Source organism: Amblyomma maculatum, chromosome 1 (assembly GCF_055883805.1).
Source record: "Amblyomma maculatum isolate TAMU_Amacu chromosome 1, ASM5588380v1, whole genome shotgun sequence".
In the NCBI taxonomy this organism is placed as follows: domain Eukaryota; kingdom Metazoa; phylum Arthropoda; class Arachnida; order Ixodida; family Ixodidae; genus Amblyomma; species Amblyomma maculatum.
Window position 1 is genome coordinate 159,442,420 of NC_139344.1, and position 11,476 is coordinate 159,453,895.

Here is an 11,476-nt window from a genome sequence, read left to right on the forward strand (position 1 = left end):
CCTTTCCCTATTAGCATGCTTACTTCTCAAATGGCATTTCTATGCCCATATGTGCACGTGAATACTCAGTTTAACATTCTAGCTGGTTTGTATTTACTTTATTCTTTGTCACTGTGGCCGATGTAAGCGCAGTTGTCTTGTGCCTGTTCAAAGCTTTCAACAGTTCTTATGAAGAGTTTGTGGAAGCATAAGAAATATGAACTGCAATACAGCACATTGACTAGTTCTCGAGGTTTTTGCTGGCACTGCGCTATGCCTGATGTAAATGAAATAGTTCACAATGGCACCATGTTATAACCCTGGTCGCATCTGCCACTTTGACACTTTTTAATTACTGTGCGTGTTACCAAGTATTTCTACATGCTCAAAGTTTGCAATAATTGTGGTTTTTATATGCCCTTTTATTTGTGTGGTCCCAATCCAGAAATTCATCTGTCAACCACCTCTATTTAGTTCCTCGCAAATGCACCTTTCTTAAGAAAAAAAAAATATGACATGCCCCTCGTAATATAGCTTATTATCAGTTGTGGGGTATGCTTAACTGTTACGTTGAAGTCTTAAAAAGAAATGAAGGAAAAAAACGCCTCGGCTCGCACCATGTTGTGCGATACGAAAAACGAACTTCCCCCATCGAAGAAAGCCTTGAGGACAAAGTAGGTGGTGGTATTGCGCTCAGGTGTGTGTATGAGGAAGGGGGCGGGGGGGGAGGGGGTGCCCCGCGACTGCACCGGATGTCGCAGACCTACGCCATTGGGGGTTAGAAATGGAATGTTTTCATGGGATACAGAGGAACGAATATAACCGGTCATGAAGACTGCAAACATGTGCCTTATCTGCACTTGTGCCCTTGTTTTTGTGTCCTTTCTGAGTTGTTAACCATCAACAGGTAGCGAGGCTAGCACGCAAAAGGTACCTTCTACGCATGAGCGTTGATCCCAGTTAAATTCCAGTTGGGGATCCATTGTTATCCAACTGGTATGAACTGGAAGTTTTTTCCTTAAACCACTTACACCAGTTAGGATTTTCGCCTGGGTTGTTTCAAAGTAATGTAGAAATTTTCTCAGTGTTGATCAAGTTACTGCCTATGAAGCAACACAATTTTACAAAAAAACAATGGTTGTGCGCCGCCTCATGCATTTATTTTTTCGTTTTGAAAATGTTTCAAGCTACAATAATTGCCATGTTGCTTTGCATAAAAGAAGCTATAGCTTTTTTGCAGGAATGGTTTTAGAGTGTGCTAAAGAAAGAAAGTGTAAAGAAAGATGGAAGAGTAGCATGTGGCCTCTTTTATGCATAATGTTTTTGTGCCACACATGAAGTGAAAGGATATCTCTGTTGGTTAACGGCTTTGCAATCAGTGGATTAGTCATGCAGTGTTGCATGACAGACCACTGAAGGACCGATACATCCTACAAAAGACCAAGACCTGCTTGGGCCGTAAAGGCCTGCAGTATTGAATAAATAAATAATAAATAACAAAAACATGATGAAGCTGAAGGCCCATGATCTGCCAGGAAACAATGGGGTGGCTCTGAGAAGGACTTTTATGTTGGCAGTAGTAAGGATGGCAGCCCTCTGCTTTGTGGCACTTCACTTTGCAGTGACAACACTGGTGTATTGCACTAACACCTACTGTAGCTTTGCCCATGCTGTCAGTTATTCTCAGAGCTGTGGCGGTGAGTATTAGCCAGTGCTCTTTTAAGTTTCATGTATTTGTTTGTAAAAGGTGTGTTCTAGATCCTGCTGCAGAGTGTTGCATTATCCAAATGAGTTTCCAGAATTTGCACTTTCGCTTGAAGCCCTCATTTCATTTAGACATCTTTTCATTCTTTCCAATTAGAATTTTCAGTCCTAATTGAAGTTCCATAATCAAATGTTTTCTAGTTTCCAGATGGCCTCCCAGCTGGAATAAGTACTTAGTCCCAAATGCATAGTTTTAACTCTCTGTAAACAAAAAATTTATTTTTATTATGGGTCAAGTTCTGGTCATCTTACAGGTTAGAATTGTTATTCCTAATGAACATCCAACCTAAATGGACAATTGTTATGCATAGTGAAACTGAAATTTAGACTACATTTCAATGATGCATTGTGTGTGTGCTGGCTAAGATATTAAAGGAAGGTGGTGCATTTCGCTCCCTAGTAAAAATGCACACAAACATATTAGATTTCAATAGGCTTTGCAGAGAAAAAGTTTGCAACTAATTTCAAAGTCCAATCTGGAGTCAATGATTTCAATTCGAGCATATTGGATAGTCTCGAGAGCTAAATTAAATGTTTCAGAGAGCAACTCATGCACTTAGGTCCTGGACCCATTTACAAAGGAGCAGCAGACGTTAACTGCAGAGTGGGGTAAAAGAAATTTCACATTATGTTAAAAAAAGTGCGAGAATCAGGAACCCTGCAGCTGGAAGATCTATTAATGTGAAAGTATTACTTCGCTATGTTCACAGATTTCTGTTCGCACACCGCATCCGCAGAACGTGTATGCAAAATCATGTTCGCAGGAGTTGTGAGTAATTGAGAAGTGGTGGTGGTTAATAAGTGGTGTCAATCGATGGAGGGTGATGTAATGTTGCAGCAGCATCCATTCTTTTGCATTGCTCCAATGCAGATTCTGCAGTGCTCTTTAACGTTTGCAACATTTCTGATTTTACAACCCTATAAAGTGTATTCACTGCTGTTTTCGCAATTTTAAGAATACCTGTTTAAGTTCATTCGGTGAGACCATTAGATTCTGTTTTATTGATTGCAGGTTGCACCGAGTGTGAAAGTGCGGAAGAAACCAGAGGTTAGAAATTTGAGTTAAAAACGGAGTGGCTTTAAATTGCAGCAGTGCCATTGAGTAAAGAAAGCTTTGACTGTCCTGCTAAGAAAAATAGTAAACATCCAACAAGTGGTACTCATAGTTAAAGATAACTATACTGTATTCTGCAAGGAGGTGTCATGTCGTCAACCGGCGGTCAATATCGGTTATACAAGAAGCACACATTTACCGAGAATTATCATTTTATTGATATTTGCTCTTGTGGTGTTTGCCCACACAAAACTGCATTACCTTATGTGTGGGGACTTGTAAAACAAGGACAGTACCACATCAAGATAAAGCTCACTCATTGAAGAAATCTTTTTTTTTTGCAGTGTAGTTTACATGAATTTATCTCGAATTAAAAAAAATCACATTAAGACTTATGCGAGTTTCTACATGGTCAATATCTTTATTATAGATCAGTAGCCATCTCTTACATCATTTTCTTCTATCAGGCTCAAAACAAATTAGTATTTCTGTGTTTATTTCGTCATGAAATTGGACCAGACAAACAATTTTTCAAGTAAATAATTTCAATGTAAAAGTCTCATTGAGATCAAAGTCAGTAATAAACACACTATTATCAGCATACATGATGAGCTGAACAGTGTTGTCAATATTAATTATGCCATTTATGTATAAATTCAGCAAAAGTGTGCCTAATACTCTTCCTTGAGGTACTAAACAAAATATATAAAGGATTTGTTTTTGTTACTGTTCATCTCATTCAGTGAATGGGACTTGAATATATTTCATCAAACACAAGACAGTGAACTTCAGATTCTTCTGAAGATATCAGCATCTGCTCAGTTGTTTCAATCATTTCCAATACCTTTGTGAGTGCGCGTAATTCAAGAAAACATCTCTACGAACATGTGCTCCATGCTCTAGCAGGAGATTCCAGAGTGTTTTCTGATATAATATTGAGCTTTTGTTATTAGCATTGTATGACGTGTTAATTGGATGTGAAGCATGGTTGTTCAATTTTCACAAATGCATGCCATTCCCATAATTCCCACTCCCTTAATTGTACGAAATGTTGGCACAGAGCTGAACAGAACTCAAACTGTTGCCATTGAATTGGACTCCAAATTGATGACTGGGGGCCAATATTCAAGTTGGAAATGGTCATTTCTGATTTTGATTTGACCTCAAATGTTTTGTTAAACTTGGAACAAAGCCATACTGCCGTGGTGCGATCCATCGCTACGTACGTGGTTCGGCCAGAGCAGCTCTTTAGACACAGTGACAGACACAGAGACCAATGACAATTTTTATTTAAGAAACAGCCAACAAAAGTGAACTGAAAACATGGCAACCGCTCACCCCATGCATAGTTACTGTATACAAAGGCACATTGCACTTGAACCTTGTCTAGGACGCCTAGCGCGTCGGATGCTTTCGTAAAAAAAAAAAAAAAAAATACGGCGGTGTACATGGCATCGAATCCAGGTGCGTACACTTCTGCCTTTTCCGTGCTCTCGAGTTATGCGATCCTTGGATGGCGACTATAACCTTCAAAATGTGATGCATTTATAAAAAAATACACAGTGGAACAAAGTCGCGCTGTATATTGCAGCCTATCGCGAGGCCTATAGTTTGTCGTCACTGCAGCAATGTAGAGAATGACGCTGGCCACGTGCTAGCTGCAGCAGCTGTGGAATGCACGAGGCAAGTGGGAATTAAGCAGTACAGCACTTTATGAAGCAATATTCGAGACGATTATGCAATTGTTATATGAAATGTCGATACTTCCATTAACATCACTGAACAAAGCCGCACCACACTGAGAATACTCTAGCTGTTAACCCTGTTGTATAGGCTTAGTTAGCGTTCGCCGCGGCAGCAGAGTGACGCTTGCGACATGTTCTGCAGCTGCTGCACGAAGCCTCAGAAGAATGCGTGAGGGAAGTAGGTAATAAGCACTGCAGCACTTCATTAAATGAATTTGTCACGATTATGCATGCGTGTAAAGAGGCCTAGCACTCAAGTTATTTTGGTGGCCGCGGCGATTGATACGAAGCCACGTGCAACATAAATAGAGAGGGAAGAGGAGTACGGAATGTGCAGGTCTGCGGTCTGCCAGGAAACATATTGGGGCGGCCCTGAAAAGGGCCGTTTGAATGCGCAACGACGTGACGGCGTGGCGAACAGAACACCCTGCACTCGTCCGTGGCCCCTTGCCGTGCACCGTCAACAGTGGTGCACTACGTCACTACGTCGTACACAGCGCCTGGTTCTGCTGCACTGGATGCTGTAGCGATGCGTCCACTGTAGACATTTACGAGTGTTGCGGCGATGATCTTGGAGAGCTGATCGATGTCGCGATCCCTGATGGTCTGCTGCGCACAAAGAAAATCCTCGGCCTCTTCGCAGCATACAAGAAACGGTGCTGTAAAAGAGCAGAAAAAAGTTGCATTATGAATATAGCGATTGGATTAATGCGCAACATATGACAAAGCTTTCGACAAGGAAATCTGCGTTCTTGTACCTCGATCAGGGTTGAGAATGCGCATGGCAGACAGGCGGCGGTTAGTTGCCGACGGCGGATGTTTTCGTGGAGGTCTTTCATAGCCGTGGCCGTATTTTTTTTTTTTTTTTTTTTTGAACACGAGGAGCGTCCATGCCACGAGCTGCTGCTGCACGAGGTCCTGGAAGCACGCGGGAAGAGGCAAACGACACGGCACTCATAAATGAGCAAAATGCGAGACAATTTTGCGCAATTTATACTTACCTTGACGGTGCTTGCGATCTCCCGCAGGTCGTCGCCATTATCAACGTCATTCCGCCCAACGTAAAGCACGGATCGGCGTGCCGAAAGCGCATTCACGTACACGCGCAGGCCCGCCATCGTCGAGCACCTCGGTGACCGAACGCGCTGCAGCAATACAGCAGCGAGATCCACGAACCGAATGCCGGAATCGCGCGCGCTGCCAGAGCGGGGGGCACCTAGCGAATCCCTAGAGTGTCTAGGGACGAAAAGAAACAAGCAAACCCAGTTTTTGACTACGTCACGTCCGGTTAAGCATCGAGCGCGACGCGAAAGACGTCACGCCAGGCCGCGGCGTGTCCACCAATCAGCGTTTCCAGCCGAACTACCCCGAAACGCTTCTAGACGGCCTCGGGCAGGAGAGTGAAAAATCTTTGCGAGGGAACGGAAGGAGAGAAGCACGACAGAATCGGGTGGTTGTGGTGGCTGTAACTGCGTTATTAATTACTATTTTCAAAAACATTTTGCGGCCTTGCGTTCTGGGTGCGAAGTCTAACAGTCACCGGGAAAGAAAATATTTTCTACCGGAGGGTGGACAGTGGGCCTTTAAGAAGTTCAATGAAACAAGCCAACACGAATCCGGCACCTGAGCATAGCTGGCCTATCAGCAACCAATCCTGCCTCATACGTCACTTGGACAAGGGACCTCATCATCGCTCACTTCTGGACTTCATAAAATCAGCCAGCCTTTTTCCATTCATTTAATCATTCATTCATCCATCCTTCATCTCATACCCTACTGATGCCCTGAGGCAATAAATATCGACTAAAAAAAAAAAAAGAAAAAGGTGAAAACATCAGTAACAACGAACGAGAAGGCAAATAGCGCTCGTATTTTTAATAATTTGTGTTTAATCGATCTTTGCGTTACCAACATGTTATTTAAGTGAACTGTAGTTTCTGTTTAAATTCGCGGTAAATTTCTTCCTGGGAAATCATATATGCCGACTTTGGTAGCTACTGGATGTGATGTATACCTACATTACGTCGTTTCCTCATTGCAAAAAGAAAAAAAAAAGGTATAAATGGCACATGCATAGTTAAACTTAACAAACATAGGTACTTGTGCGCGGGTCACCTTGTGCTGTTATGGTCTTACGTCTTGCGAACTCAACGCCTGTTATAAGAACGGCAATGGTAATACCAGTAATACTATGCTCCCGAGAGAGTCAGTTCATAAGTCACCCGAGCGGCGGCAGCGATATGGCGCAGAAGACACCGGCCGCTTGCCCTTGATCGGCTGAAGAAAGCGGCGATATAAAAAGAAAAAAAAAAAAAAAAAAACAAAAAAACAAAAACAAAAACAGAAGAAAAAAAACAATTCTTTCAGATCTGAAAAATTACAGATGTACCCGTCAGACCCCTTCCTTCCCACGACAGAATTCTCCACATGGAAGAAGAGAATCATTTCAGCCTGGACGTACGGCGCTGTTACAAAACAAAATAAAACAGCTCGCGACTACAAAGCGCCAATATTCCTTCTCACGTGTGCCCAAATGGGTCGGTAGTCACCTGGAGAAAGTGGTGGGGGGTGTTGGCTAGTCATGCAGTTTACTTACGTAGCTATATGCACTTGGGAGCCATCGCAAACTGGCGGTTTAGAGCGCGCTTTATATTTCTACTTTTGGTTTCCTTGCTCTATTACGTGCTCGCACATATTTTCTAATCCTTTTTAAGTATGTAAAAGAAGAAAATAAATAAATAGGTAAATAAGTTTGCTACTTCTAAAGGTTGCCCATCGTCATCTGCCTACCTTCTCTCCCTGTAACAAAGTCGTCGGGGGCCGCTTTCCTGATCCAGCAGGGTAGAGAAGCGATGTCCTATAAGCAGTGCATGCATTTATCAGGCGATAAACATCCTTCATCAACTTTTCCTTTTGGCGGAACAATGAAAGTTCAAGCAATAAAAAATGAGGCCCGGAGGTAGGCCACATGTTACGGGTGCGAGTAAGCCGATCTTTCGACGCATCGAATTTCAAAATATCTTTACTTCAACTATAGCCTCGGAAAATAAAATATAAGGAGCGTCTGCCAATAACAATGTCATCTTTGGTATGTCCGCCATTGACTTAAAACAAGGCATTCGCCGACCCAAGGAAACTATAAGGATCCAAAGACGGGGGCTGGCGGCGTGCAGACAGGCACAATGGAGGTGGGAAGGAGGAGAAGGGCAGCGACGCCGCGATATGGAGAGGATCGAGGAAAGCACATTCCCAGCTTCTGTACTTAGGCTGCAGTTCGCGCATTGTGAGTCTTCAGCAGAGACGTCCCCAATCCCAAGCCCAGGCATTGAAGTGCCGGGGTCGTTAGCGCTTTTGAAGAGCGGAGGCTGCTAAGGTGCACCTAACTACCACAGCTGGGGCCAAAGCTTGCCCCCGTGGAACTGGCGTGGCCATACATGGTGCATACTTTCCCCTGTAGCAGCCTATTGAAATTCTCGCCCTTCAAGCTTCTCAAATGTCTTTCACTGCCTTCTCATGTTAAAGGCTGCGTAAAACCGCTTGAATTACCACTCGGTGCCCAAAGTACACATTGACAGCAGTGTGTTCGCAAAAATAAGGCTTAAGCGAAATATAATGTTTCCATCAAAAATAAAGAAAGAAAAAGGACAACGGCAGTATAACGCTAATAGCGTACACAACAAAATAAATGCACATAAATAATAGAAACCACACACATTACAATGCCTCAAATCTATTTACAATAATACCATAATAGACTTTAATATGCACATGAAATAATTGTATACGTGAGATCAGCGCCCACTTTGGAAAATGCTTAAAAATAGTGAGTTCATAATTGAAAAATATTGTTTGCCGGAACAAACTTTCAGCCGCAGCGAGCACAATCTTCTAACTGGCCACACAGACAAAAGTCTACTTGTTGAAACGTTGGCTTGGCTTGCGAACTGAGGCTCCCCCTATACCCTTGTTCAGTGCTCTTTGAAAACCTTTTTAATTATATAACTATTACTTAAAACCCACTAATTAACTGTTTGGGCTAAAGACAGGTAAGTTTACTGAGCCCATGTGTATCATGATCCTGTGAGTGAGCTTGAGCCGGAACACTTCTGATTTTGCAGAAATGAAGCCTCTTTTCATCCTGTGCAGCGTTTTCAGCATTCTTTTTTTATTTAACACAGAAGCACGAAGACAAGATTGGCGTGTGTAACGTCAAGTGAGGGAAAAAAAGAAAACTCTGCAACTGCTTGGCGCTCACTTTTCACTACAAAACAAGTTCGTAGAAGCATCAGTCAACGAAATGAGCAGTTAATGCTCTCTAACGGGGCACGCGCCGAAGTAATGGTAACCTTATTTGCACAGGCTGTTTTGTTCACGGAGCACGAACGGTTTAAGACAGTCGTTACCGGATCAAAGCTGTACGTACACATCTTGCTGTATAGAGTCCTGTTTCGCGTGTGTTCGTTACAAACGAGTGAGGAGCTCCCCTCCTGGAAACGCCTGATTAAACTTTCTCGGTCCTAATTCGTTTCCCCGGTCAATTTGCCGAGGAAATGAACAGGTACTGGTGGTGTTCGAGCGAACAATAAAGCAGAAACCTTTTTTTCTAAATAATTCAAAAGCCTTGAGCAGGGACAAACCTTTGCGCCAAATGCAGAGCCGTGAAGAAGACCTTGATTTAATCAAGCATGCTTTGGATTGCTTTTCTAAACTCCTTGCTTTCTCGGAGATAATGCGTTAAACTTTCGCGTCCCGCGCCTGGTGACTGCGCTCTGGCAAAATGCTCGGCTGGTCACGTTTACCCGTGCTGCAATTCGAGAGGCCTGCACGTCTCACGTTCAGGTTCCTTCTCCCAGCGTTGTTTCGCTGGTCTTGTTCTGCACAGAACACAAGTAAGAGGAGAGGACAAAATTTTTCCTTTTTACTTAACATTTGCCAAATTCTTATGGGCAACCACATAAAACAAGCGGAGGCTGAATCGCGGGCGTCTATCTGCGAGATTAACAAACAACTACAAAATTGCCGCTAGAGCAGTATTTACCACATGCAAAGGAAGCATTAAGCAACTGCGGCCGTCACTAAGCAATCGCTGGTAGGAGTGGTAATTGAAGCAAATGATCTGGAATCAGTGACGTTGAGAGAAAGGCACCCTTTGAGAGCAAGCTCTAGAATTTCATCGCAGATGCTGGGGAGAGCAGTGACGGTGGAGGCACACCCCGAAATGGAAAAAGGGAGAACCGCGAACAGAAAGGATCGAGACCTAGGGTAGGCAACACGCTTGTCGCGGGGCTGTACGTAAAAGTCACAGCAGCGAAACACGCTTTACCTGTAAGGCAACGGAATCGTATCGAAATAAAATCTGCGAATCTAGGTGAAGAAATCACGGCACCGAGATTTGGGTGTCGAGAACCTCTGGGCCGTTACGTGATTGTGTTTATGTGTATATATATGAACAGACGTTATAGATATCACCGCTAAGATCATGAGCAGCTTTAGTTGGTTGTTTAGAACTTCGTTCTTAAATAAAGAAAATGCTATTGAGGGATTCAGTATCACGAATTTGGTACCATACGCGGATGTGTGCGCTTTTGGAAACAAATAGCATAAGCAATTTACAGTTTTTCTTTTCAAACATAATATCGGTCCCCATATGTTACCCGTACACACTTATTAAAAAAATCCACGCGTAAAGTCCACTGTAACACTTTGAACATCGTTACGTATAACGTATTTTCGGCGTTAAATTTTCACAAGGGAGCATTCTACTGTATATTTTATTTTCCGTTCACATTAGTGACGTTGTACTATGTTCCGAAAATGCTCAGTCGGTATATTACACGCACGACAAAGCTGTTTTAAGTATAACGTGCTTTTAGCTCTCCTTGTTGGTGCGCCGCCGGAGAGAATACGTGCCGAACCTGAGGAGAACACGGAGGTGAACCAAGGGAGAACATGAAGGCGAACCTAGAAAACCTTTCATGGTTCTCCCCTGGGGCTTGCATGCTGTGTTGCTGCTGAAGCAGCGCATGCGTCAACATTGAGTGTCTTCATTCACTCTGCTTTGGTTTCGTGGCGCAAATTTAATCGGGAGAAAAAATTTCTCACTTTTTAAATCTGACTTTTTAGTGTCGGTTTGAGCTATTAGCGCACGCCTCGGCATAGCCCATAGTACGGGCGTCTGCAATGTGGCGACCTGCCAGCCACACCTTTGTCGTAGCTGCTTCTGGGACTGACACTAAATGCGAAACTAAGGCAGGCGCAAGCCTCGTGGGCTATGTACAGCGTCCGAGAATAATGCAGAGAAACTATACTCCGTTTCACAAAATGTTTGTTGTACTACGAACGGTAAGGGCGACATGGGCCGGTCAAGATGACGCGCTCAACATGGCTAAGCCTATCGCATTTTTACACCCTGGTCGACAGGCACCTAGGAAGAAGCGTGCCATCCATATTGACCCCGGTCTCCCTTACTTTTCTTTGTACTGCGAACTGCTCGTGTAACAGAGTATAACTATAAAGCCTACGTATTTTGATACTGAGGAAAGACACCTATAGAATCAAATATACCAGGTGTCCCAACAAATACAGCCAACATTAAAAAACAACAAAAACACACACGCAGTGTGCTCGCCCGCTGAAACAAGGTGAGTGCTTTCGAGAGTTGCCTGAGCAGCATTTTTCGTTTCCGAACGTTTATGCATGACTAAAGACTAATGAGCTAATTTTATAATTATTTTCGTCGGGCACAAAATGTCAACTGAACAGTTGTAGATCGACTTGCAAAGCAGCTAGCAGCGATGTTTCCATCGGCGCATGGTTTACGTAGCTGTTTTCACTGGCCCTCAATGGAAGCTACTACGCGACCAGCTGCTGGTTTATGTCTTTGGCCAGTCCCATCAGGGTGAGCTCTCCAAGGAAAACAAGACCACATTTTCTA